Source organism: Pinus tabuliformis, chromosome 2_1, assembly GCF_031772625.1.
Source record: "Pinus tabuliformis cultivar Carrire ecotype Pingquan chromosome 2_1, CPIR1, whole genome shotgun sequence".
NCBI classification, from domain to species: domain Eukaryota; kingdom Viridiplantae; phylum Streptophyta; class Pinopsida; order Pinales; family Pinaceae; genus Pinus; species Pinus tabuliformis.
Window position 1 is genome coordinate 415,119,513 of NC_142299.1, and position 4,631 is coordinate 415,124,143.

Here is a 4,631-nt window from a genome sequence, read left to right on the forward strand (position 1 = left end):
CGACTACTCAACCTAAAACATCAAATATTAAATGCAACTATACACAACATTAACCATAGCAATTAAAAGGATTTTATTGATCCATGGCACGTAGCACGGCCCTCGATGTTACAAACAAACCCTAACAAAAGATTTGATCCACCCGTGACACATACTATCATAATACTTAGAACGGTAAAGTCAACAAACCATAAAATTATTCCAACAAGTGGGTAGTCAATAATACTTAGAACGATATGGATTGTGTTCTTTTGGATAATAAGCATCTTCAAGCCATGTTGGCTATCTCCCTTGAAATGTCTTTCCATATCCTTGCACGCATCCAGGATGGCGTCCAGACCTTTGTTTTTGGTTTCCACCCATAATGGTACTTTATCTGAATGAATTATTTCCCAAAACGTTCCATGAGCTCCCTGCTTCCATGATACACATTCTGGCCATCCTCTACTTATAGCTTCCCAGACCTTATGATATTTTGAGAAACCAACATATTTCATCAGTGACCATAGGTGCATGCAAAGCATTGCATTTGCTTCTCCAGATAGGCTATAAGTTTCTCCTTCTTCAGCCCAATTTTCATTCAAGATCCTTTTCCCTTGAAGCATTTCTAAATGTTACTGGCAGAGAAGGAATTCACGTCTCTAGATGCTCTCAATATTCCAAATTTTTGTCCTGGATCTGGTGCTCGCTCTCGATGGTATCGCTATATTTTTGCTTCTGGTTTTAATGACTCTTTTCTCTCTAATTTGAAGCTCTTTGTCCATTATAAACACAATCTCTGAATGGTGGAGGATCATCGCTAAGGCTTCAGGAGCATGTTGGCTTATATGGGCCTGACCCAGGTTCGGAAAAATTGTTTAGCCAAACAAATCCGACAGCTACCGGCCCTTTCAGCAACAATCCGCGGAGTGCGGACTAAGGTCTCACCCGAGGTAGCGAGGGAGGGTGTTGGAACCAAGTTTCCACACCCTTGGGATGTCTAGATGTGGTCTGGAGGTTTCGCGCACCGTTTCCGTAGCTTCGTGCTACTTTGTTTCCCGCAGATCTGAACCCAGAATAATCCTTACTACTTATTATTGCATTGTTTATGTATTCAATCTACTTATTGTGATCTTTAAGCAAACATTTATCAGAGTTAACCAGTTCGTGCACTTAGAATAGACACAGATTCATGTATTTATAAGCAGATGCGCATAGATCAAACAGTTACAACAAACATACAAAATCCAGATCTGTGATAATTCAGATTTAACACAGGTTTTCAAAAACAACTTAGCTTTATTCAACTTCTTCACCAATACATCCAGATTCGCCCTGCACATTCAGTTGTAGGGGTCTGCGCACACAACTGCAGACTCTTCCCAGCCTCTGCACACACAGCTGCAAAGCCTCTATCCACTACCCAAACCCTTGACTCGCACTTACAGATGCTTCAACGCTGTCCTTCTAAAAAACCCATTACATATTAGATCCAGGATTACACAAGAAAAACTGCCTTCTCCCCATAGAGTTGCACTCTATTTATACCTTCCTATGGTCCGCGGATCGACTTACTTCCTATTATTCTATATTATTTCTTGGGCAGACAACTCTTAGACTCGACTTTTTACATTTCGCGCTCCGCATATTTCGAAGATTTACAATATTTTTACCCTAACTTCTATGCTATCAGACCCAAAACTGTTACGCGAGACCTCCGCTACCCAACAGTGCCCCAACACAATCCTCATGACTCGTCCTGAGTCACTCGTCGGTGCAGTGAGACACACTGCCTTGGCTTTGCATTTCACCTCCCCCTGAGTGACGCTCGTTGTCCTACTCCTTCTTCGTTGTCTCCTACAATGCTTCGTTCGGCTCCTACTTCGTTGTTTCTACCAATTCTTGTGACCGATAATGCTCATTCTGCTCTACTCGGTTAACATAGAACACCCCCTCATAGGATTTTACCTCAAGTGGAGGAGCCAGATACAGGACCTCCTTGTACCACCGCAGCCACTTCCGACCTTTGTCTCTGCTCTTCAAACTGTTTGTTGCAGCTTGTGTTGCCATTTTGCAAGACCTTTGTTGCTATCTGTGAAATCCCAATCCTCAAGGTACCTCAGAGATGACTTATTAACTGCATTTCTACCAGTGGTCTCCATCTTTCCATCCTTTCTCTTGTTTGTTGTAGTTCGTTGGCCTACCCTCGGGAGGGGCGACGACATTCAAACCAATTCTTCTTCATGTCTCCCCTTTTCCGATACATCCCCTACTGTTGATGCTATACTCTGCAGGACGCCCACTGCTGTCAACACCATAGTCCTTAGAGAATCCTGCCTTTTCCTCGGCCATATCACCACCCTTGAGCTTACTCCTTGTGCAGAGATGATAAAAGGTTCCATATCAATAACTAGCATATGTTTGCCAAAAGGGTAGGTCGCGCAGTGAATGTCCCTCGGTGATTTGTAAGCGATTCGAATTTCAAATTCATTGGTTCCCGCTCGTTCTGGCGTCCTCGTGTAAAATCTGTGGCAACTCATTCCATATCCAGCTTGTACTACTTCTCTTAATTTCCCACCACTCACTCCCTTTTGCCCTAATGCAAACATCTTGTCATGAATAGTGACAGGAACAGTCACCTCTCCTCGTATAAACACATCAACGCACTTCCTACCGCGCAACCTCAATCTTGGCGATGGGCCAACTCAATGGGTATCCTGGCAATCATGCCTCTTTCCCCCAGATTGCTTTACTGTCCCGCGCTATCTTTCAACTAGCTGGAGCGGTGAGACAGTCCCTCGAATGGTTAGTCAGGTGGCCAGCCCAACCATATAGAGCTTTAGGAGACTGCCATTCGCTCGTCGTGGGAAGGGGTCTCCATTGAGTTTGGCAAGCTGAACTGCGCCCCCATCGATAACTTCTTTGACGACATAGGGTCCCAACCAAAGCATTCAAAGTTTGCCAGGGAATTTCTCGAACTTACTGTTGTATAGTAATACTAGATCATCCTCCTTGAAGGTGTGCGCCTTGATATGGCGATCATGCCACGCTTTCTCACGTTGTTTCTGTACTTGATGATGGAATCCGGCCAAAAACCATTCCTCCTCCAGTTCCTCTAGCTGCGCAAGCCATTCCTCCAAAGCCCCGTGATCTGCCATACCTGTTATTGCCATGATCCGCAGACTAGGCAAAATATATTCCATAGGCATAATGACCTCTTTGTCATAGACTAACCGAAAAGGTGTCTGGCCCATCAACTTCTTACACATGGTTCGGTATGCCCATAACACAGCAGGGATGCGCAAGTCCCAGTCATTTCACTGCGCATTACAAACCTTGGTCAATGCAGTCTCCAAGATTTTGTTGAATGCCTCAACGGTCCCATTCACTTGCGGGTGGTATGGTGTACTCTGTTGGTGATATATTGGAATTCCTCAGTGAGTGCGCTGATCGTTTCATTCAGAAAATGCATTCCCCGATCGCTCATGAGAATTTTGGGACACCCAAACCTTGTTAGTACGTTCTCGAACAAAAACTTCGCAGTTGTCGTAGCCGTGCAGTCATTAACTGGCTATGCCTTTGCCTATCGGATCAAATATTCTGTCGCGGTGATGATATAGTGCGTGCCCATCTTCCCTCGTGGCTTGATAGGTCCGACAAAGTCGATTGCCCACTTTTTGAATGGTTGTAGCATCATCTATGGCTGGAGCAGCATTTCATCTCTCCGCGATGGTTTCCCTGTCTATTGACATATGTCACAGGCTCGGCAGTATGCTTTCAAATCTTGATGCAGAGTGGGCCACCATAATCCTGTGTGAAGAATCTTATGGGCAATGGCGTGATCCGCATAATGTCCGCCAGTAACCCCCCCATGTGCTTTGGCTAGGATTTGTCCTCACTCGAACTCTGGGACATACCTACATAATATTTCATCGTTGCCCATTTTGTAGAGGTTTCCTACAATCACGGTGAAGTCTGCTGTGTGTATCACCAATTCCTTCTTCTGCTGAATAGAATATCCTTGCACGCACGGTTCCTGTAGTTAATAAATGGATTATATCCTCAAAATGGCCATCTGCGATATGCACCACATATAGTTGTGCATCCGGGAGTCCATCTTCTAAATTTGTGGGCTCTTTGTTGGTCTCAATTTGGGACAGGTGATCGGGGCCTACTTTTAGAATTCTCGGCTTTACAACAACCTCAAAGTCATATTCCTGGAATAACAACAACCATCTACAAATGCGCCCCCCCAACTCAGGCTTATTCACTAGGTATTTTAATGTAGAGTGATTGGTATACATCTTAAAGTGGCCTCCAAGCAAATAGTAGCGGAATTTTTGAAGCGCGTATACCATCGCTAACCCCTCTCGCTCAGTAGTGGAGTAATTCTTCTTATCTTTTGACAACCAGCGACTTGCGAACGAAATCAGATGGTCAATTCCCTTCGCTCCTGGTTGAGTAAATACCACCCCCAATGCAATACATGGCGCGTCAACATGCACATGCAATTCGACGTCCCATTTCGGAAAGAATAAGATAGGGTCAGATGCCATCTTTTCCTTAAGCGTCTCCAGACTTTTGTTGCATTCCTCATTCCAGCAATAAGTAGCATCCTTCTTCAGCAACTGTTCCATTGGAGCCTTGATCTG